This window comes from Mirounga angustirostris, unplaced genomic scaffold, assembly GCF_029215605.1.
Source record: "Mirounga angustirostris isolate CCGP_5_RB_7025 unplaced genomic scaffold, mMirAng1.0.hap1 SCAF_2, whole genome shotgun sequence".
Lineage (NCBI taxonomy): Eukaryota > Metazoa > Chordata > Mammalia > Carnivora > Phocidae > Mirounga > Mirounga angustirostris.
Window position 1 is genome coordinate 24,496,028 of NW_026991710.1, and position 25,787 is coordinate 24,521,814.

Here is a 25,787-nt window from a genome sequence, read left to right on the forward strand (position 1 = left end):
CACACATATATATAATATACTGTATTCTTACAATAAAGTAAGCTAAAGAAAATGGCTAGAGAAAAGAAATGCTATTAAGAAAATCGTAATATTGTGGGATCATTGAGAACAAAGGTCAAGAAAGAATTCTTGAGATGTTTTACAATGCAACTTAGTAAGTTTATTTAAGTAACACAGGGAAAGGACCCATGGACAGAAAGCTGTACAAAGGACTAAATAAATATAGTAACACATTCTTTCTAAAAAAAAAAAAAAAAAAAAGGAATGTAGCAACCAGCACATATTTGATCCTTATTAAATCCATGCAGGCTTATAAGTCAACTTTCTGGGCTAAAGGTGAACATTTTTCTGCTTCTATGCCTCATCAATAAGGAAAATAAGATATTTGTAAGATATTTATTTTAAAAAAATCCCCTGTATTAGTGGATCTGTGCAGCTCAAACCCATGTTGTGTATACACACACACACACACACACACGTCAATATTTATGTGTATATATCTCTATATATGTCAAAAGTGTCCATAGTTTTGTTTTGTTTTGCTTTTTTCATATGTTCTACAGAGTTTATGGTGCAGCAAAATTGAGAACTGCCTCACATAAGTATTCCAATGGAACAGGGGATTGTAATAAAATCAATCAGTCAGGACTTCTAAAAAAATACCAAGATCCTTAAGAATTGGAATATATAAATTAGCTGCCTAAAGTTATGGAAGGGGCCAGGCTTGATTTCAAGTCTTGGCTTCATCAAATACAAGCTCTCACTAGGGTCATGGCCTTAACTCTCAAAATCTCAGTTCAATCATCTGCTTTTAATTGATTATTGTCAGTATTTAATGAAATTTTAAAAAATACAGGAGTTAGGGTTGGGGGATGAGTTAGCCTGGTGATGGGTATTAAAGAGGGCATGCATTGAATGGAGCACCGCGTGTTATACGCAAACAATGACTCATGGAACACTACATCAAAAACTAATGATGTAATGTATGGTGATTAACATAACATAATAAAATAAAATTTAAAAAAAATACAGGAGTCAAAGTATACCTGGCAGAGTCTGGTACATATCAAGCCTTCTAAAGATAATGGCTATTAAGTTATTATGACATTTTAATTTATAGTAAGAAATGCATATTTTGTCCTCCTCCCATTTCTTGCACAGAGCTCCTTAAACCCTTGAAATTTCTTAAATGAGATGTTAGAGAAGGTCATTGAAAAGGATGTCTGCCAGTTGACCTTTGAGCTGGACCTGAGAGATCAAAATGTTCCCCTTGCCTTTCCTACGACCAGAGACTGCTCCAAGGACATAGCCTTGAGATAGTGATGTGGTGTTGAGGACACCTGCACAGTGTATGTGACTGAACCCAGTTAAGTTTCCATTACAAACTTTTAAGGTTTAATGGGCAGGTCCAGGGATCCATTTGTGTTGCTGTTCCCCAAGACAAGCTTTGTATGTAAATTCCCTTTGCTTATTACAACTGCCACCTACCAACCTGGATTGCCCTGCCTTTCTTTAGTCTCTCCCTGCCCACTGCTGTATTGGGAGCTGGTTTCAGATTACACCCTGCAAGTTCCCAGAAAGGGTTGTAAACCAATTTGAGGAAAATGATAATGATGACTGTTGTTATGTTAATGAGGTGACTTTTGGACCACTCCCAGGTCTCCTAAGGATGGGGGCTGGTCACCAGAGGAGCCAACCATGTGATTAGATGGGGAGATTTCAGTGTCATCCCCTCCTGGAAGGGCAGAAGAGCTAGAAGTTGAATTAATACGCAGTGGTCAATGAATAAATCATTCATGCCCCTGTAATGAAGTCTTCAGAAAAACCCAAAAGGGTGGAGTTCAAAAAGCTTCTGGGTTGGAGGTGCTGGGAGAGTGGTGTGCTTGGAGGCTCCACAGTTTTGCCCAGGCCTTGCCTCTGGTTACTCCTGAGTTTTATCATTTTACAGTAAACTGATAAGCTATTAGGTAAAATATTTCTCTAAGTTGTGTGAGCTGCTCTCACAAATTCATCAAACCCAAGAAGAATAATATCCTGGGAACCTCTGATTTATAGCCAGTCAGTCGGAAGTACAGATAACAACTTGGACTGGAGACTAGCGTCTGAAACCCAGTGTGAAGGTCATTGGAATCTCCAATCTATAGCTGGTTGGTCAGAGGCACAGGTAGCAACCTGGATTTGGGACTGGAGTCTAAATTTGAAGAGGGCAGTCTTGTAGGACTCAACCTTTATTCTGTAGAATCTGATGCTATCTCCTGGTAGGTAGTGATATAGTTTTTGAAATGTTTTGGTGAGGTTTGTGGGGTCCAGAGCCTATGGCCAAGAAAGAACTCTTCAGATGTCTTTGGTGCAAAATAGGGGTTTTATTAAAGCACAGGGACAGGACCTGTGGGCAGAAAGAGAAGCTGCTGCACCAGGACTGTGAGGAGCAACTGATTATATACTTTGGGGTTGGGGGAAGTAAAGATAAGGGAAGTTCCAAAAGGATTTTCACATGCTAAAGAAGACTCACAGGATACAGGAGGCCCTGCTATTTTCAAACTAAGGTTGCTTCTCCCTCTAGCAAGGCATTAACATTAAGACAGTTGGGAGCTTCCTGGAGGAACTTTATAATCTGCCTGCCTCACGTATTTGCCAATGAGCTGCAGGTTATAAGGACATTCAATTTTACCTACACTTCCTTTTGCCTTTGTTTCCTACATCAGATAGTGTCTGAACTGAGTTGACGCTCCGCTGGGATCTTGAGATTTGCTTATAGGTGTGGGGAACCTCTACACACACACACACACACACACACACACACTGTAATTGGTACTAGAACATACATGGACAACTGGAATTGGTATTCAGTCTGCTCAACAATACACACTGGAAATGCGTAATTACAGCGTGGAATGGAATGGAAATGGAAAGAGGGGAAAAGGAGGTAACATTATTAAAGGAGACCTCTTGGGGACTGCAGCCAACTGCAACAGGTTTTCCTTTGTAAGTCATTGTGATTCAGAAAGATGACTCTAAACATAGGTGGAATATTTCTTCCCAAAGAACATATTGGTGTCTCCTGGAAAGTGGCATACATTTTTTTAATGTTTGTTAAACATATGTGTGCAATTACAAATAGAGGTTTAGTGTTCTAGTTTTAGAAAATGGCATTTAAAGCAGGGTTTAAATAGATAAGCAGTGCATATTTGAGCTCACTATTGCTATGGAAAGAAATATGTAAGAACAATTCTTTCCTACAGAAAAGTGGGGAAGTGAAAGCAGACTGATTTTACAAGCAGACACTGATTGAACCACTAATAGTCCTGGGTTCTGTACTAATTTAAATTTGAAACATAAAATGCAATCTCTTTCCCTAATGTTCTCTCTGTCCTGGGGGAAAATGAAGGACAAACAGGTAACTATATTTAGGAACATATGATTTGTCACCTTGCTTCTCTGACTTTTGTTCCTCATCTGTAAAATAATTGGCCATTACTGAAGTTCCAAGGGGCCATGAAGCTTTCACCTTCAGTTAAACCACTGATAAAAATATATCATGGGGCTCCTGGGTGGCTCAGGCTGTTAAGCATCTGCCTGCAGCTCAGGTCATGTTCCTAGGGGTCCTGGGATGGAGCCCCACATCAGACTCCCTGCTCAGTGGGGAGTCTGTTTCTCTCCCTCTGCCTCTCCCCCTACTTTTGTGTGTGCGCAGGCGCTCTCTCTCTCTCAAATAAATAAATACATCATTTTTTTAAAGAAGCAGTTATGTATACCTGTGCATATATAAGTGGATATTAATATGTATATTAAAACATTTTTATAACTTGATAGACCTGATATGAACATGTTTCCTTTGTATAAATTACAAACCTATCATTAGTACATTTAGATATTGCTTTCACCCATGCTTAGAAGACAAAATAATTGATGTGAAATGGTTAATGGGAGCAATTGGTAAATCAATGACTAAATAACCCAATGGCTAGTTTGAAATTAAAAAATGATTCATTAATAATTTGCATATTGCAAGCTGAAGTAAGAAGTACAAATAATGTAAGAAAAACAAAAGCATTTGCCAAACAGGTGTTTTCTAGGTAGGCCTTGGCACATGCCATGGGCTAGAATAAACTGAATAAGCTTAGTACATACCCTCTCATGTATTACAACCTAATGGGGAACAGATTTCCAGAAAATAGTTATATAAATACCTCTTTCATTATAATTGTGCAAACTACAATAAAAGTGTAAAATCAAGTCATATACCAGACAATCTATATAGTAATATATGTTCTCAGATCTCAATTCTCTATTTTAAAGAAATGATATTTCAGTTGGCAACAGGGATAGCCTGCAGAAAAAGAGACTTCAAGAAAGTGAAAGTGGGAAAACAAGCTATGAAAGGTATCAAAGATACTTAAGTTACTATGAGTTCTACCTATGAGTATGACAGTGACTCAAACTTGAGACCACAGAGCCATTGCAGGGAGATGAGATGGATATGGATGTGGCGCAAATCACCAGGAGGGCTCTGCACAACACAGCAGGATCTGCAGCCTGGAGAGGGTTATTTCCATAAAAAGCAGGTAGGTAGAATATTATTGAATTGACAGATAAATATAAATGGTAATGGGAAAGGCAAGGTTTTATTTGTTTGGAAAACATGCTGACTTTATTCAACAAAGAAATGGTAAACTTGAGATTGTCTAAAGCTATTGACAGTTTGTCACAAAAATAATACAAACTGCTTGGTTAAGCATCTGACTCTTGATTTCAGCTCAGGTCATGATCTCAGACTCCTAAGATCAAGCCCTGGGTTGGGCTCCACACTGAGTGTGGAGTCGGTTAAGATTCTCTCTCACCCTCTCCCTCTGCCCTTCCCCCCTCTCTCTCTCTCTCACACACACACACGTGCACACGTGTTCTCACTCTCTCAAAAAAATTAAAAAAACAAGATTATTCCCATTTTTACAAAAGAAGAAATTGAGGCTCAGAGATGTCTAACCTTTGAATGGCCTAGTTTTTTCATCTGTAAAATTAGGCATTGATATGAAAGAGTTCTTCAACTTTTATCATGCTACATTAAACAAAAATTATAGAGCAAAACTATCAGATATGAATTGTGAAAGAGATAAAGTTAATTCCATTAAAACCCTTGATTAAAACCTAAGAAATTTATCAACCATCAGGAAAACAGCCAGCAAAACATAGAATAATCACAGCAGAGAGTTTAATTTGGCAATTACTCCATAAAATGCTCAATTATTTTTTTCTTCAAAATTTGAGGCTGAGGTCAAAACAGTTTAGCTTCTGAGATGATTCCTGAAAAAAATATAACACGGTACAGTTGGTACTGTAATGGAATTATAGGAGTTGTGTCAAGGTGTCAAGAGAAGATAGGATTTGTACTGTTGAGATGAGGAAAATAGCAAAGAATTCACTAAAGGTTGAGTTAACAGCTGATCTGGCCAAAAAAAGGATGGATAAGAAGGAAACCAAAGCCCAAAATTAAAATCCATCACCTTGGGGTTTTCATTGCTATCATGTTAATATTTAAAAATCTTTAGTGAAGGAAATTCAAGAAATTATTAACACTCTAGCATGATTTAGTTTATCTGATTGAAATTCTCTGAAAACAACAGGCTCTGCCATGATATTAATGGAGAAAGAAAAGAAACCTATGGGAGATTGTGAGAGAACTCAGAAAAATTGTACCTTTCTGTCATTCAGTTCCTGAACAAATGACAACAGGATAGGATTTGAAATTAGTGATTAAAATTCAGTTTTTACTCTTATGCTACTTCTCTCTTTATTTGCATGCCAATATTTTCTGCAAAGGATAATAAAACATTCAAGATTTTCTTCTTTTGATAGTATCTGCCGTCATATAGCCAGAATTGCAGGAGTCTGATAACTTGATAAGGCTTATAATGTCAAATTCCCTTGGGAAATAAAACTTTAGATTCTTACCCATCCGTTTAAAAACAGATCACATCAAGAAAAACTGACACCTGAAAAGTTTTTTTTTTTAGGTGGGCAACATAAATATTTTTTATTCTCCATATATTCTGCTCTGAAACAGTAACATGCAGTGGCCTATGTATCAATTGGTATACAGATAGTTAACATTTCTGTTGACACCTGTGAGCAGGATCATCAGTTCAGTTACAGTAACTCTATGAAGAAAGAATTGAAAACCACAGTGACAAACTAATATCTAAATTACATATTAACTGAGCCCATAGAAAGGAAAATGTATGAATTTCAGCACCCCAAGTGACTATAATTCTGTTTATTATCTTACATACCAACTGTCAGTGGCTTGTGATGTGGAACAGTTTAGATTATTGCTGACATTTGGAAAAATAAATGAATTTAAATGAACTTGAACCAGTTAAGCAACATGGCAACTTGAAATTGCTGTGCAGAAATTGTTTATTTGTTGGAAAAAAATGTTACAAATATTACAGGAATTTTTGTTAGCTTCTGCTTCTTTGTTTAGACTTATCCCTGGGGAGTTAGAATAGCTTGGATGACTTTGACATAAACATACTGAGTATAATATATTAAGATTCTTAATGTAGCTTAAATATAAGGAAAAGTACTCATTGGTGTACATGAACTCTCCCACTAGGTAAAGCTGAGTTAAACTGATATTTCTCACTGGGTACTCTGTATTCTGTATCTTGATTTATTTTTAAAAAATAAAAAAATATAATTTGCACTAGAGAAAATATTAAGAAACACTTTGAGAGAGATGCTAATTAAGGCTGGGAATACAATCACTTTTGCTACATGCATAGTAACTTAAATATAACTGTTTAATATCCTAATAAATATGTATATATGTTTGTTTTTTGGTGTTTGGGAAATATCTCTGAATGAAATATTCCTATTCTCTAAGGAGCATCAGATTTGTAAGGACATTAGGCCTTTCAAATATTGGATAAATCCTATATAGCCTGATTCTTAATTTTAGACTCTTTACCAGTTAAGTTGTGCCCCACTTGTGATCTAAGGAACTTGTGACATAAGAAACATGTTGCTTTAAGTTGCTAAATTTGGGGTAAATTTGTCACACATCAATTCAAATTGCATACAGTTTGATTTCAGTATGGGGCAATTGTGAATGAAGCTGTAATTAGCATCTTAGTTTTCAGTAGACATATGAGCCATTTCTGTTGGGTAAATACCAAGGAATGGAATTGCTGGGTTATAGGGAATTACAATATTTACCATTAATAGTTATGGCCAAATATTTTTCCAAAAAATTGTACCTACTGATAATCCCATGAAAAATGAAAGATTCAGATTTTTACTCAAACTTGTCAATACTTAGTATTGGTAGTCCTTTTGATTTTAGCCATTCTACTGGATATGCATGAATATATTATTGTGCTCATAATTTGCATTTATAGTAAAATTATGAAATTATATAGGTAACCATATATATATATATATATATATATACACACACACACACACACGCACACACACAACTTGGTTGATATTTACACATTAGAAACACGTACTCTACATGCCAAGAATAGTTTCCATAGTTTTTTTCTTTCTAAGATCATACTATAGTGAAAATGATGGGAAAAGCAAAAATCCAGGTTCATATGAACATTTTAAAGAAGGAAAATATAGAAGAAAAAAATGATGAATAATAACCTAAAAAAATACTGAAGTAATAAAGTTTATAAAATAGCCCACAACAGCACCACAAAAGTTTTGTAATGCACTAAAGAGCCTTTAGGATACTGCTTTAATCATGTACACTGAAATTAAGATGTCATTATGCATAAGTGACTAGAACAAAATCTTATTAAAATATTATGCAAACTGGCATAGTGCTAAATGCTGTCTGTAGTTGTAACTTGTACAATGCGTATTATTGCTTATCTTATTTTACTGTTATAGGCTTTGCAGATATCAAGATAAAGAGAAATTAAAAATCCTCCTACAGCAAGGAAGTTTTCCCTTTCTGAAAATGTAGCTTAGCAACTGACCACACCCCATTTCCAAAAAAAAAAAAAAAAAAAAGAAAGAAAGAGATGGCAACAAGTAGAAAATGGCAAAGTACTTCGATGTAAAATATACCAAAGGGAAAATATAATATCCAATAAATATTTTAATAGATTATGTATCTCAGTAGTAATCAGGAAGGGATTAAACAGTACTGCATTTCTTTTTATCCATTGGATAGGTGGCATTTATTTATTTGCTTACTGTTTTTTCTATGGATAAGTTATATAAAAAAGTAATTTCAGATATTTTCAGAGCCCATTAACCCCAAACACTCCCACTTTCATACAGTTAGGCTGGAAAAACACTCATATATGTGCAAAAAACATATATAAGCACTGTCACATATTTTTATTAATAAAAACACAAATTTGGAAAAAGATATATTATTGGCTAAAGGAAGAATAATTTGTTTCATTATGAGAGAAGCAGACTTGGACGTTTCATACATATCTCCATGCTTTGTAACATGCTACTTTTCTCTTACAACTAATGAGTCCCAAGATCTCCACTTACGATGGTTAGCGGACTCTGGTGAACTGGTGCAATTACTCTGACAAACCTCGATTCTATCAGATTCTCTCACAATAATTTATACAGTAAGAAACCCAGAGAGAGTGGTGCCTGAGTGGCTCAGATGGTTAAGCATCTGCCTTCTGCTTAGGTCATGATCTCAGGGTCCTGGGATCAAGCCCCATATCAGGCTCCCAGCTCAGCAGGGAGTCTTCTTCTCCCTCTCCCTCTGCCTCTCCCCCTGCTTGTGCTCTCTCTGTCTCTCTCTCAAATGAATAAATAAAAAAATCTAAAAAAAAAAAATTTAAAAAAAGAAACCCAGAGAGATTGTGCTACCAATCATTAACAATAGTAGAAGCAGAAACAATGAAAAACCATGTCATCATAAAAAGAGGTATTTGTCATAGTAATGGGTGTAACTTACACTTACATAGTGTCTAAGATGCGCCAGGCACTGCTTTAAGCAGAGCATGTGTGCATGTGTGTGTGTGTATGTGTGTGTGTGTTCATTTAATTCTCCAAGAACCACATAAAGTAGGTACCATTTTTATCCCTATCCATCTTATTCATGAGAAAACTGAAGTCATGTAACATGCTCAGTAACAGAGCTGAGATTAGTCAGGTTGACTGAATCCCATAGCCATGCAGTCAACCACACTGCTTTCCTCCCTCTTAATTGGATTTCCAATTAATGCATTAGATCTATTGCTGTATCTTGAACAGTGTTATAGTTTGAGCTCATACTTACCCCCTTAATCCCCTGTGTATTCTTAAAACAACCTCCAATCAAAAAGCAGAGATTCTCAAACATAAATAATACAATACGTGCTAACCCATCCCCCACCCTCCTCCCCTCTAGAACCCGCAGTTTGTTTATCAGAGTCCATAGTCTCTCATGGTATGTCTCCCCTCCAACTTCCCCCCTTCATTTTTCCCTTCCTACTATCTTCTTCTTTTTTTTTAGCATATAATGTATTATTTGTTTTGGCGGTACTGGTCTCTGATTCAACAGTCTTACACAATTCAGAGCACTCACCATAGCACATACCCTCCCCAATGTCCATCACCCAGCCACCCCATGCCTCCCACCCCCCACCACTCCAGCAACCCTCAGTTTGTTTCCTGAGATTAAGAATGCCTCCTATCAGTGAGGTCATATGATACATGTCTTTCTCTGATTGACTTATTTCCCTCAGCATAATACCCTCCAGTTCCAACCACATCATTGCAAATGACAAGTGTTCATTCCTTTTGATGGCTGCATAATATTCCATTGTATATATATACCACATCTTCTTTATCCATTCATCTCTTGATGGACATCTAGGCTCTTTCTATACTTTGGCCTTTGTGGACATTGCTGCTATAAACATCAGGGTGCACATGCCCCTTTGGATCACTACATTTGTATCTTTGGGATAAATACCCAGTAGTACAATTGCTGGGCCGTATGGTAGCTCTATTTTCAACTTTGTGAGGAACCTCCATACTGTTTTCCAGAGTGGCTCCACCAGCTTGCATTCCCACCAACAGTGTAGGAGGGTTCCCCTTTCTCCACATCCTTGCCAACATCTGTCATTTCCTGACTTGTTAACTTTAGCAATTCTGACTGGTGTGAGGTGGTATCTCATTGAGGTTTTGATTTGGATTTCCCTGATGCTGAGCGATGTTGAGCACTTTTTCATGTGCCTGTTGGCCATTTTGATATCTTCTTTGGAAAAATGTCTGTTCATATCTTCTGCCCATTTCTTGATTAGATTATTTGTTCTTTGGGTGTTGAGTTTGATGAGTTCTTTTTTTTTTTTTTTTTAAGATTTTTTATTTATTTATTTGACAGAGAGAGCACAGCAAGAGAGGGAACACAAGCAGGGGGAGTGGGAGAAGGAGAAGCAGGCTTCCTGCCGAGCAGGGAGCCTGATGCGGGGTTCGATCCCAAGACCCCGGGATCATGACCTGAGCCGAAGGCAGACGCTTAACGACTGAGCCACCCAGGCGCCCCGGGTTTGATGAGTTCTTTACAGACTTTGGATACTAACCATTTATCTGATATGTCATTTGCAAATATCTTCTCCCATTCTGTAGGTTGTCTTTTGGTTTTGTTGACTGTTTCTTTTGCTCTGCAAAAGCTTTTTATCCTGATGAAGTCCCAATAGTTCATTTTTGCCCTTGCTTCCCTTGCCTTTGGTGATGTTGCTAGGAAGAAGTTGCTGCGGTTGAGGTCGAAGATGTTGCTGCCTGTGTTCTCCTTTAGGATTTTGATGGACTCCTGTCTCACATTTAGGTCTTTCATCCATTTTGAGTCTATTTTTGTGTGTGGTATAAGGAAATGGTCCAGTTTCATTCTTCTGCATGTGGCTGTCCAATATTCCCAACACCATTTGTTGAAGACACTGTCTTTTTTCCACTGGACGTTCTTTCCTGCTTTGTCGAAGATTAGTTGACCATAGAGTTGAGGGTCCATTTCTGGGCTCTCTATTCTGTTCCATTGATCTATGTATCTGTTTTTGTGCCAGTACCATACTGTCTTGATGATGACAGCTTCGTAATAGAGCTTGAAGTCCGGAATTATGATGCCACCAGCTTTGCTTTGCTTTTTCAACATTCCTCTGGCTATTCGGGGTCTTTTCTGGTTCCATACAAATTTTAGGATTATTTTTTCCACTTCTTTGAAAAAAGTTGATGGTATTTTGATAGGGATTGCATTAAGTGTATAGATTGCTCTAGGTAGCATTGACGTATTCACAATATTTGTTCTTCCAATCCATGAGCATGGAACGTTTTTCCATTTCTTTGTGTCTTCTTCAATTTCTTTCATGAGTATTTTAGAGTTTTCTGAGTACAGATTCTTTGCCTCTTTGGTTAGATTTATTCCTAGGTATCTTATGGTTTTGGGTTCAGTTGTAAATGGGATGGACTCCTTAATTTCTCTTTCTTCTGTCTTGTTGTTGGTGTATAGAAATGCCATGATTTCTGTGCATTGACCTTATATTCTGCTACTTTACTGAATTCCTGTATGAGTTCTAGCAGTTTTGGGGTGGAGTCTTTTGGGTTTTCCACATAAAGTATCATATCATCTGCAAAGAGTGAGAATTTGACTTCTTCTTTGCCTATTTGGATGCCTTTTATTTCTTTTTGTTGTCTGATTGCTGTGGCTAGGACTTCTAGTACTGTGTTGAATGGCACATATTGAATGGAGCACTGTGTTATACGCAAACAATGAATCATGAAACACTATATCAAAAACTAATGATGTAGGGGTGCCTGGGTGGCTCAGTTGGTTAAGCGACTGCCTTCGGCTCAGGTCATGATCCTGGAGTCCCTAGATCGAGTCCCGCATCAGGCTCCCTGCTCGGCAGGGAGTCTGCTTCTCCCTCTGACCCTCCTCCCTCTCATGCTCTCTGTCTCTCATTCTCTCTGTCTCAAATTAAAAAAAAAACAAAAAACAAAAAACTAATGATGTAATGTATTGTGATTAACATAACATTATAAAAAAGTACTAGAAGATAAAAAATAAATAAATAAATAATATAGGAACTCCATTTAATGTTAAAAATAAATAAAAGGACAAAGAAATCCCTCAAGGTCAATCAATAATTAATTGAATGATTTGCGTTAAGAGTTTTAAAATTATGTAATTTTTTTTAAAGCTAAGGCTCATTATGCTTATAGAACACATAGAATTTTAAAAACAAAACAGATTAAATAGAAATTGAGAAACACTGCATGAGTCACAAAAGTGACAGTGTGACAGTTCTGAATATGGGCCTTAACATGACTCATGCACATCCATTTAGTTGTTCTCGCATCTCTGCCTTTTCAAAAGAACTTATTTTACCCTGCTAGAAGGACATAGAGAAACATGGAGCTAAATGAAGTTGCTCCAGTCAGAAGACATTTGACCTACCAGTGTTTGAGCTCTAGCCAGTAGCCAGCTCTCCAATGAGAGTAAACCTAGATCAAATCAGAAATAACTCTCAGCTAAAACACAGATTTGTAGAATCATAACCTGAATAATATATATATTTATGCCACTTTATTTGGGGTTTGTTAATTTTGTAGCATTATCATGATGATGTATAACTGATACAGAAATCAATACATAAACTTGAAGTGCTGCCATATAAATAAAACCTAAAATATGTGGCTTCAGGGACTGGGGAGTGAGAGAGCAGAGGCTGAGAAATTGATGAAGAAATTAAGGAAGCTAAAAAGGCAAACTGGATGTACCAGTGAAACAACTGAGAATTTTCACTGGTGAAAATTCACTGGGTGAATAGAACTTGTCATGATATGATATTTAAACTAAACCATCAGTGTTGTGTTTAAGAGAAAGATGTAGGTCTGGCTTCATATTTATCTGTTTATGAATTTTGATTCAAACAACATTAATGCAAAGAACATTAGTTTAAATGAATATACACAAAATGCACTAATAACTCTAGCAATTTGTTTTGTAGGATAAGTGGACCCCGGTCATTACAAAAATTACCCATGTAGAGTGCTAAAATGACAATGTTAGTGAGATTTTCTTGGGTAGCCAATTAGTGCTGTTGTGTTCTACTTGACAGTTTATCATTCTAATGTTGTTCATATCTTTACTAAATGGCTACTCATTCTAATTATTATAGAATTCTGAAAAAATAATTTTTTTCATTGTCCATTTATTATGAATCAGTTTTGCAGTATTGATTGCCATAAGTAGGTAATTACAAAGATGGGATCATTGTAGACTGGTAATATTGAACTCACCTCTTTGGAACAGATCCCTCTGTGTCTGACAAGCTTGAGTAGAAAATGCCATCTGATGACTCATGAATCATACCACTCCTATCCATTCAATCTACAAAACTTTTATACTGCAACCTTGTTATCCTTTGATTGTCAATTTGCTGGAACACAATTATGTACCAAAACAAATAAAAATATTTACATCTCCATCATCATGCTGTTATTGATTACTAATTGTCACTAGTTATTATTCCCTCATCATGTCCTATGCTTTATAAATTCTCAGTCACTTCCACAGAGGCTGAGTGCACATCCATAACCCTTGGCTTTGAGTTTGGCCATCTAAGTATCTTTGGACAAAAGGATGTTAGCAAAGATGGTATAAGCAGAATTTCAAAAGAGACTTTTAATATTGGACATGCTCTGTTATGCTTCTGCACTATAATCACCAGGAGATGCCCTTTCAACGCAGGACCTAGAACGTACACAAGTGGAACGAAGGTGCTGTAACTGACCTACAGACATGTGAGAAGTATATGTTTAATTTTGAATGTCACTAAGTTATTATGGCATTATTCTTTATTACACACCAATAGCTTATTAATATAGTAGTAAGCCAGACAACATAGAATATACTTAAATTGTTTTCATCAAAATGAAAAGCTTAAATTAAAAAAATTATTAGAGTATAGAGACCTCCAACCCCCACAAACATAAATTTAGAGATTCTTAATGGTGGTGGAGGGGTAGCAGTTTACAAAACTGGAGTGAGTATTCCAGACTTAAATTCATCTGAGCATAGTTTTGGACTTTACATTTTGAAAGAACTTATAAAACTTAGTGTTAGGGAGAGTCATATTGGATGGATGGATAGATGGATGGATGGTTGGATGAGTGGTTGAGGGATGAAGGAATGATACTAATGAAGTGGTGTGGTTATTATTTTCTTTTAGCTAGAGGACAAGTTGAATATGAAAAATTCACTGCAAAGTATACAGAAGGCATGAAACCAATACACTGATAAGAAATACATTCAAACTATACATTCTTGTGTGTTTTCTTAGTCCCCCAGAAAGCTTTTCACAAGTTACTCTCCTTACCCAGGGATTCAATTTATAAAATAAAATCTTTTTTTTTTTTTTTTTAGTGTATTCATGTATTCTACAAAAGTTTATAGGGTGGCCTGTGACAATTTGGGGGGAGCTTAGTTTTATATCCTACTGTTTATGTTCCAAACTCTTAAATTCCCACATATCCCTTTTTCATCCAGAGCTCAGGAGCTATATCATACTTTTGAAAATTACTAGTGCTTAAGAAATATGAAACAAATTAAATTAACCTGAGTGGAATCAAAATATCCTGAATTATTTATTTATTTACCTATATTATTTATTTTTTTAAAGATTTTATTTATTTATTTGAGAGAGGGAGAGGGCACAAGCAGGGCGAGTGGCAATCAAAGGGAGAAGCAGGCTCCCCGCTGAGCAGAGAGCCAGACATGTGTCTCTATCCCAGGATGCTGAGATCATCACCTGATGCTTAACTGACTGAGCCACCCAGGTGCCCCCAAAATATATTGAATTAAATTGAAAATATTTTGGGACAGTCAAGGCATTAATATGCCTAGGATTAGAGGACTGACCTCATAATGGATTAAATAACACATGTGAAATGTCTAATATGGTGGCCAACCTATGGATATCACTCAGTAAATATTAGCCATTGGTGGCTGAAAAATGTGATAGCAAATATCTTTTTTACCTTTGTAAGTTTCCTTGTGTGAAACATACACTTCTCTACTGTGAAATATTAATGTTAAGACATATATAGCTAAATTGTGCCCTTCATCCTCACATACACATGAAATATCAAAAACTATTATGACTAACCACATGTATTTATTGCTAGCTTGTTACCTCTACATTGGTAATTAGCATATATAAACTGTCCAGTTGAGGAAAACTTCCTTATCTTTTGACTCTCTGCTTCTTATTGTTAAAAAAACAAATGTACTAAGGTATATCTTACACACTATAATATTCACCTAATTTAAGTGTATAGAGTCTGATAACCACAAATTTCACAATCAAGCAACCATAATAATCCAGTGTTATTGTACTTCCATAATTCCAGAAAGTGCCCTTATTATGCCTTTTTGCAATCAATTCCCCTCCTATTCCTGGCCCCTGAAGGAAAATGCAAAGAAATAACAACAGCAACAACAGAAAAAAAACACACCAAACCAAACCAAACCAAAACCCAAAACCTGATCTGGTTTCTATAGCTTTTTATTTTGTAAAAACTTAATATAAATGGAATCATAAAATTTTAGTCTGTTGTTTCTAATTTCTCTCACTTAACGTGACATTCTTTTTTGACATTTATCAATGCTGTTGTGTGTATCAGAAGTTTGTTCTCTTTTATTGCTAAGTATTATTTCATTGTATGAATATAACACATTTTGTTTATCCTTTCACCACTTCAGAGGCATTGGATTTTTCTAGTTTTTGGTGATTATAAATAGTGCTGCTATGAGCATTCATATACAAGTCTTTGTGTGGACATATGTTTTCATTTCTTTGGGGCAGATTCCTACAAATGGGATTATTAGGTAATATGGTAAGTTTTTGCTTAACATTTTGAAAACTGCCAAACTGCTTTAGAACATACTGGTTCCATTTTTTTTTTTCATCAGAAATGTATAAAAATTTAAATTTTTCTTTATATCCTTGTCAATATTTAGTATTTTAGTCTTTCTTACTTTAGACATTCTAGGGGGTATGATTTAGTACTAGTAACAGTGGTTGAACTTTTAAATTTTTATTTATATGAAAACAAATGATGCTAAATTTTTTATGTGCTTCTTTTATGGTACATTTTTAGTAAAATGCCTATTCAAATAATTTGCCCCTATTTTTAATTCAGATTTCTTGTAAGTTGTTAGGGATCTTAATTTATTCTGGATACAATTTTTAAATCAGATATATATTCTGCAAATATTTTATGTCAGTCTATAACATGTATTATTATTTTCTTGTTATTTTGAAAGATAAATACTGTTTTAATTTTGATGAAGTTCAATTCAGCAATTTTTCTTCCTTGTGATTTTTCTGCCATGTTTAAGAAATCTGTGTCTAACCAAGAGGGAGACAAACTAATGCATCACTTCTTTAAGTTTTATAGTTCTAGCACTTATAATTAAGTCTATAATCCATTTTGACTTAATTTTTAATTTTTTTTTGAATTGAGGAAAGTTTAAGCTGTTTTTGAACATATGGCTTTCAATTTATATAGGTGCCATTTGTTGAAAACACTATCATTTCTCTTTTAAATCCTTGGCACTTTTATTGAAGATGAACTGACATATACATGAATATCTATCTCTAGGATTTATATATTTTCTCATTTAGGTTTATGTTTATCCTTGTAAATTACTACAATATCTTAATTATTGGAGCTTTAAAATTAGTTTTAAAATCATGTAGGGTATAACTTTGTCCTTTTCTTCAATTTTGTTTTGGCAGCTCAAGCTCTTTGCATTTCTATATAAATTTTAAAATCAATTTGTGAATTTCTACCACAGAAAAATTGCTGGGATTTTGAAAGCCATTGTCTTGAATATACAGATGAATTCAGAGGGAATTAACATTTAATAACATTAAATATTCCAATTAATGAAAATAGCACACATCTCTATTTATTTAGATAATCTTAAATTTCATTCAACATCATTTTGCAGTGTACTCCTATTGAATTTCTTTAGTTAAATTTATTCCTAACCATTTGCTATTTTTGATGTTACTTTAAATGAAATTTCTTTGTTTTATTTTCAGATAATTCATTGCTAATGCGAAATATAATTGATTTTGCAGAGTGGCTGTACCATTTTACTTTCTCCCTAACAAAGTATGAATGATTCAGTTTCTCCACATTCTTCCTAGCGTTTGGGGTTTTCCTTGTTTTTTTTTTTTTTTTTTTTTTTTTCTGATTTTAGTCATTTTAATAGGTGTTGAATAATAGCTCATAGTGGTTTAAATTTTTATTTTTCTTATTGTTAATTCTGTGGGTTTATGTGCTTTTTTCATCTGTATATCTTCTTCAGTGTAATATCTTTTCATATCTGTTGCTAATTTTCTGATTGGAATTTTTTGGTTTTTAGCTGTTGAGTGTTGAGACTTCTTTATATACTTTAGATATTATTCCTTTGTTAAATATATATTCTCCAAATATAATATTCAGCTCTGTAGCTTGTATTGTCATCCTGCTAATGTGTCTTTTACCAGCTAACATTTTAAGTTTTGACAAAGTATAATTATTAATTTTTCTTTTTGTAGATCATGCTTTTGATATTATTTAAGGATTCTTTTACTGTATGTATTTTCTACAAGTTTTGTGGTTTTACTCTTTACTCTTTTATTATTTTTAGGATGTTGTCTTGAAATTTTCTACATGGGCAAATATGTCACCTGCAAATAGGCACCATTTTATTTTTTATTTTCAGATCTGTATGATTTTATTCCCTTGTCTTTCCTCAATGCCCTGACTAGAATTTCTAGAATTATATTAAGAATGGTGAAAGTGGACACCTATACCTCTTCCCAAATTTGGGGGAAAGGACTCAGCCTACTTTTAAGTATAATGTTATTTGTAGGTATTTTGTAGATACTCCTCATCAATTTGAGGACATCCCCCTCTGTTCCTAATTTTTGGTGGATTTTTATCATGGGTGGCTTTGAATTGTGTTAAACATTTTTTTTTTGTATGAATATACATGGATATACTCATGTAATGTTTCTTATTTAACCTATAAATATGATGGATTAGATTGACTTTTTCATTGATTTTTATCTACTTTTTTTCCCTTTTTGTTGTATTCTGCTTTCATCTTTATTATGTCCTTTTACTTGCATTGGACTTATTTTATTATTATTATTATTATTATTATTATTATTATTATTATTATTATTATTATTTTGTTCCTGATGGGGGAGCTTATATCATTCATTTGAGATTTGTTCTTTTTTTTTTTTCAATGTATGCCTTTAGTGTGTTATGTATGTACTTCAAATATTGATATACATTGGATTTCATTTGCATTCAATTTAATGCATATTTTATTCCTACTGGGACTTCCTATGTCACCCAAAATTAATTGAAAGTGTGCTGGTTAGTTTCAAAGTGTTGAGAAATTTTCTTGTTATCTTTCTTTCTTTAAATATTTTTAATTTAAATTTGATTAATTAACATATAATGTGTTATTGGTTTCAGAGGTATAGGCCTGTGATTCATCAGTCTTATATAATACCCAGTGCCCCTTACATCACATGCCTTCCTTAATGTCCATCACCCAGTTACCCCATCCCTCAACCCCCTTCCCTCCAGCAACCCTCAGTTTGTTTCCTATGATTAAGAGTCTCTTATGGTTTGTCTTCCTCTCTGGTTTCATCTTGTTTTATTTTTTCCTCTTTTCCCCTATGATCCTCTGTTTTGTTTCTTAAATTCCACATATCAGTGAGATCATATGATAATTGTCTTTCTCTGATTGACTTATTTCACTTAGTATAATATCCTCTAGTTCCATCCACGTCATTGCAAATGGCAAGATTCATTTTTGATGGCTGTGTAATATTCCACTGTGTGTGTGTGTGTGTGTGTGTGTGTGTGTGTGTGTCACATCTTCTTTATCCATTCATCTGTCAATGGAAATTGCGGCCATTTCCATAGTTTGGCTATTGTAGACATTGTTGCTATAAACATTGGGGTGCAGGTGCCCCTTTGGATCACTACATTTGTATTTGGGGGGTAAATAGCCAGTAGTGCAATTGCTGGGTCTTAGGGTAGCTCTATTTTTAACTTTTTGAGGAACCTCTATACTGTTTTCCAGAATTGATGCACCAGCTTGCATTCTCACTCACAGTGTAGGAGGGTTCCCCTTTCTCTGCATCTTCACCAATATTTGTTGTTTCCTGACTTGTAAATTTTAGCCATTCTGACTGGCTTGAGGTGGTATCTCATTGTGGTTTTGATTTGTATTTCCCTGATGCTCAGTGATGTGGAGCATTTTTTTCATGTGTCTGTTGGCCACTTGCATGTCTTATTTGGAGAAATGTCTGTTCATATCTTCTGCCCATTTTTGATTGGATTACTTGTTCTTTGAGTGTTGAGTTTGATAAGTTCTTTATAGATCTTGAATATCAGCCCTTTATCTGAAATGTCATTTGCAAATATCTTCTCCCATTCTGTGGATTGCCTTTTAGTTTTGTCGACTGTTTCCTTTGCTGTGCAAAAGCTTCTGTCTCAATGAAGTCCCAGTAGTTCACTTTTTGCCTTTGTTTCCCTTGCCTTTTTTTTTTTTTAAGATTTTATTTATTTATTTGACAGAGAGAGAGAAAGCGAGAGAGGGACCACAAGCAGGGGGAGTGGGAAAGGGAGAAGCAGGCTTCCCGCAGAGCAGGGAGCCCGATGCAGGGCTCCATCCCAGGACCCTGAGATCATGACCTGAGCTGAAGGCAGTCACTTAACAGACTGAGCCACCCAGGCGCCCCTCCCTTGCCTTTGAAGACATGTCTAGCAAGAAATTTCTGTGGTTGAGATCGAAGAGGTTACTGCCTGTGTTCTCCTCTAGGATTTTGATGGATTCCTGTCTCTCATTTAGGTCTTTTGTCCATTTTGAGTCTATTTTTGTGTATGGTGTAAGGAAATGGTCCACTTTCATTCTTCTGCATGTGGCTGTCCAATTATCCCAACACCATTTGTTGAAAATACTCTTTTTTTCCATTGGACATTCTTCCCTGCTTTGTCAAAGATTAATTGATCATAGAGTTGAGGGTAAATTTCTGGATTTTCTATTCTGTTCCATTGATCTATGTGTCTGTTTTTGTGCCAGGACCATACTGTCTTGATGATTATAGCTTTGTAATAAAGCTTGAAGTCTGGAATTGTGACACTACCAGTTTTGGTTTTCTTTTTCAAGAAGCCTTGGCTATTTGGGGTCTTTTCTGTTTCCAGACAAATTTTAGGATTATTTGTTCCAACTCTGTGAAAAACAAAACAAACAAACAAACAAACAAAAACTGATGGTATTTTGATAGGGATTGCATTGATTGTGTAGATTGCTCTAGATAGCATAGACATTTTAACAATATTTGTTCTTCCAATCCATGAGCATGGAACATTTTTCCATTTCTTTGTTTCTTCCTCAATTTCTTTCATGAGTGTTCTATAGTTTTCTGAGTACAGATCCTTTGCCTCTTAGGTTAGGTTTATTCCTAGGTATCTTATGGTTTAGGGTGCAACTGTAAATGGGATCAACTCCTTAATTTCTCTTTTTTCTGTGTCATTATTAGTGTATAAAAATGCAACTGATATCTTCCTGAAATTGAATTCTAGTTTAGCTCCATCATGGTCAGTGAGTACTTGCTACATGATTTTAATTATTTTTGGCAGTTTACTTTATGATCCAGGATGTGGTCTTGTTATAGTTCCCATGAGCATTAAAAATAAGTATCTGTAGTTTTGTAGATATTGATGAGATCTTTTTGGATGAGGATGTTGTTGAGTTTCTGTATATCTTGGCTGGTTTTCTGTCTAGTTGATGAATCAGCTGTAGAGAGCAATAGGGAATTCTCTAATCATAATTTTAGATTTGCCTATTTTTTTTGTACTCTATTAGTTTTACTTCACAAGTTTGCAGCTCTGCTCTGTGCTGCACATATATTTAGTATAACTATTTCTTCCAGGTGGATTAAACTTTTAGTATAATATGATATCCATCTCTGTTTCTGATCATATTCTTTGTTCTGAAGTCTACTTTAACTGACATTAATATAGCCACTCCTGCTTTGTTTCAAGTAATGTTTGCACAATAAATCTTTTCCCATCCTTTTTTTTTTTTAAGATTTTATTTATTTATTTGAGACAGAGAGAATGAGAGACAGAGAACATGAGAGGGAGGAGGATCAGAGGGAGAAGCAGACTCCCTGCCGAGCAGGGAGCCCGATGCAGGACTTGATCCCGGGACTCCAGGATCATGACCTGAGCTGAAGGCAGTTGCTTAACCAACTGAGCCACCCAGGCGCCCCTTTTCCCATCCTTTTAATTTCAACCTGTTATAACAATAGTTGTATTTGAATTGAGTGTCTTGTAGACAGCAGATAGTTGAGTTCTGTTTTTGATAAGCTGTGTCAATTCATGTCCTTTAATGGATGTTTTAGCCATTTATATTTAATGTAATATTTTTAGCTTGTCTTTCTTCCCTCCATCTTTTAGACTCTTCTTATGTTTGTTTAAGTATAAAGAATTGCATTTAGTTGCATTTAGTGGGAGGAATGAAATAATGTATGTCAATACCATGTTCCCAGAGACAGAAGTCTCTGGGGTCTTTTTCTTTTGTCCTGAAGACTTTTTCTTTAGTATCTCTATTAGTACTAGAGTATGAGCAACAAATTATCTTAAAAAATATCCAGGAATATTATTGTTTTATTTTTATATGTGAAGTGTAATTTTCCTGGATTTAAAGCTTTGGTTGATATTTTTTCTTCCATCACTTTTGAATATGCCACCCCAACGATTTATGGCCTCCACTGTTTCTAAATAGATGTTAGCTATTAATTATATCATTGTTTTAATATGTAAGAAAACATTTTTCTCTTGTTGCATTCAATTTTTTTCTTTGTATCTCAGAAGATTAATTATGATTTTGATATATATATATATGTGTATATATGTATATATCTCAAATATCATATATATGTATGATCTTTGCATTTACCCTATGCGAAGTTTATTGAACATCTTGGAAACATAAATTAATGTTTTGTGTCAAGTTTGAGAAATTTTGGGCCATTATTTCTTCAAGCATTTTCATCCACTAATCTCACTCCTTTCTTTTTGGAACTTTTTGATTCTTAAAAATCTGCTCTCCTGTTTTTTATAATTGAATAATTTCTATTGATATACTTTAACTATCATACTTTAACTATGATTCCATCTCAAATCTATTTTTGAGCCAATTTAATTAATTTTTCATTTTAGTTATTGTATCTTTCACCTAATTTCAGTTGGTCCTTTTTTATCACTCTTATTTCTCCGTGAGATTCCCTATTTGTTGACTGATATTAATGTATTTTCCTTTAATTTTTAAACATATTTTTATTTAATTCTTCAAATATATTTATCATGAGGTATCTGTCCTTCTTTGGCATAACCTAATAGTCAGCCAATGATTTGGGCAGTGATTGTGCTCAGATACATTATGCCCATAACATTTCCAAACACTGTTGAAGATCAAGCTGTTGGTCTATTGAGGAGCACATATATAATTGCAGCCAGTATTTAATTTTTGTATGATTTTCAATTTTCCTAGTGCAATTTCCTATTTTTGCTGTACATACGTAGCTTGATAGTCATCTAAGTGTATTTGGAGAGTTTACTACTTTAGTTCTTTTATGACTTTGTAACACTGAGATTTATCTGTTAAATTTCTGATTGGTCCACTGAGCTTCATAAACTGGACTACAACTTTGGGCTAATAAAACTATTAGATTTCTCTGTCCATTCTGACTAAGATTGTCTGTCACCTTTAGCTGGTAATGCTCCCACCTCCCCTGCCAAATTGAGTCCACCAACTCTGCTGGAAACGCTATTAGTTTTGTCACTGATTTCAATCCAATAGAGCTATGTTTTTGGCTGATCAAGAGAGAGGATGCAAGCAATCAAGGAAAATTTTGAACATTTTTATCCAAAGTTATAGCAGTTTTTCAACCGTAAATGCTTCTTCATTTATCCAGTGTTTATCAATTATTTAATTAAAGTTTTTTGAATTAATTGATTTTTTGGAATTTCATCCAGTTTTTAAATTGTCTTATTCTGAAGGAAATTACTTTACTTACTCATACTTACTCATGCCTCCCATTCCAGAAGCCTAATCTTCATTATTTTTTTCTTTAGGTTGTATTCATATGCTCTGAAAAAGTCTTTACAGTATCAGTTGTTTGGAAGTTGCCTTCCAAAATTTTCTCTGACCCAGACATTTCTGAACATTTGTCCTTATTTCATGAATTTTGCTTTGCAAAACAATAGTAAAGAAATTTGTTTAAAATTTATGAAGCAATGGAAACTGTTTTTGTGCTTTTTCCTTATTTAAAAGGGTTTATAAAACTATTTGAATCTTCACCTCTATTACCACATAAAAATTTCAGGTCCTGCCCACTTTGAGAGAAATATCTTTGAACATAGGCCATTTGTGACCTTTCCTGGCTTGCTACCTGATTGTGTTTCACATAATTTGGGAAACTTAATGTAAAAAAAAAAAAAAAAAAAAAAAAAATCAGCCATGGAGACATTTGTATAAAATGTCCCTCTCTAGAAAAAATTCTGAGATTATCTTCTCAGGTTCTGTCCTTATTTATTTCATATATTTTCCCCCTTTAATAGCTGATAGAGTACATCAATCCCAAATGATAAACAACTCTTTAAAATGTGACACCAAAATATTGAAGATCTTTTGGAAGGAAGATTAGAGGTCATATGATTACTTATATACTTACGTTTTTGTTTACAGAATTATGTGAAAAATCTATGAAAACTACACCTACAAAAAGAGTTTAGAGAACCTCTTGAGCAGAGGATATACCTATGTTCAAGGAGAGCTCAGAGGCTGAGGAAAAAAAAAATGTTCTAAGAGGATACATTATTTCTAAACCAGTGAAAGTGTTGTTGAGACCAAAACTATTTTCCTTAGGATTTGATCCTTGCCTAGGTGTTACTCTGGACAGAGTCCAGGAAAAATAGAGAGTTAATAATTCAAATAAATATATTTGAAATACTATAGGGTGTCTGGGTGGCTCAGTTGGTTAAGCGTCCAACTCTTGATTTCAGCTCAGGTCATGATCTCAGGGCCCTGGGATCAAGCCCGTGTGGGGCTCCATGCTGGGCGTGTAACCTGATTGAGATTCTCTCTTCCCTGTCTCTGCCCTTCCCCTGCCACTCTCTCTCTTTCTCTCTCCTCTGCCTTGAGATACTATACAACTACTTCTAGAAAAGGATAAATAAGCTAAATAAGCTATGGCTGGATCATAGTAGGAAAAGGGAACCTAGGGAAAAAACAAAAAACAAAAAAGATTTCATCTGGGGAGAGGTGAATTGAAAAACTTTCCTCAAGGTTTTTAACAAAAATAAGCAAAACAGGGATTTAGGAAACCTGATGCCCTTCACTTTTTTGTTGGAAAAAAAATCGTAACTATAGTTTCTGAAAACCAGTTTTCATGCTCAATTTCAAATGCATCTACTCTTTCATATTTCATATGAAATTGGTAACATTTAATGAGAAGAAAATTACTTATTAGGCTACCTCACAGACCCACAGCAAAGAAAGAGTGACAGAAGCTCAAACATATATAGTTTGATGGAAAGTGGAACCTAAATTTCACTTGGGAAATGAAATGTATTAAGCTTAAGGGGGTAAAAAAAAAAAAGGTTGTTTCTGAGAATCAGTACTTTAGAGAGAAAGAGTGGGAAAAATTTTATGTTCAGATTCTCAGAGGAAATTCTACATAGATTATCTCCATGTATTGGGTTAATTTTTCCACTTGGAAATTTATATGTGTTATAAAATGGGAATATCAGTCATTAATCATTCATCTCTGAATTTGCTCCTCTAATAACTAACTAAGACCAGCTATAAGAAGTTATACAGAGTAGTCCATTAAACAATTTTTGGTTACTCTACCTACAACTTCTACAATGTAGAAGATTACAATTTGAAGATTAGTTGCCACACATATATTTGCAAGCTTGAAACCTGAGTCTATATCCTTGTTATCCAGCCTATTAAAAGAAAGTAATAATGTCCAACTGTTTAGATTGTAAGAAGTAAAGAAGGCAATAGTAGAATCAGTGCCTAATATTAATATTAATATGAATACACAAACTATTTAAAATTTGTCCACCACCTGAGCAGCTAAATTGTTGAATTTCCTTCTCATGATGACTCAGCTAATTATCCCATTTTATTATTATTTTGAATTATATATGGAGAACCTCCAGAATATCCTCAATCTTCAAGATTTTAGTCATGTTCTGACCTGAGACCATGACCTAATAGCATCACTTCCCATTGGATGGTGACTATCCAACTTCCTTTTGCTTAGTTTTGAATGAAAGGCCTACAGAGAGAATTCAGTAAGGATAAAAGTAGAAGCTATATAATAGGACCATATATAATAGGAAGCAAACTCAGAAAGAAATGTGATGAATAACCCAAATGGTGGCATTACTAGTTTAATTATTGCTTTTGGAGAGATGTCTAGCAGGGTTTTCTCTGAGAGGACACCCAAATGAAGTTATGATTCTGAATAACAGTAAACGGCAGTTCATTTTTCAACTGTATTTGAATGTGGAAGTGCTAACATTTTTTGAAATATGCTTCTTTATACTTATTTAACTATCATCTGGGATAAATTGAATAAATTTGCTTGCACTTTGACAGAGTCTGATATGTATGAAAATGAGGTGCAGACTGAAGAAATAGAAGGAGGAAT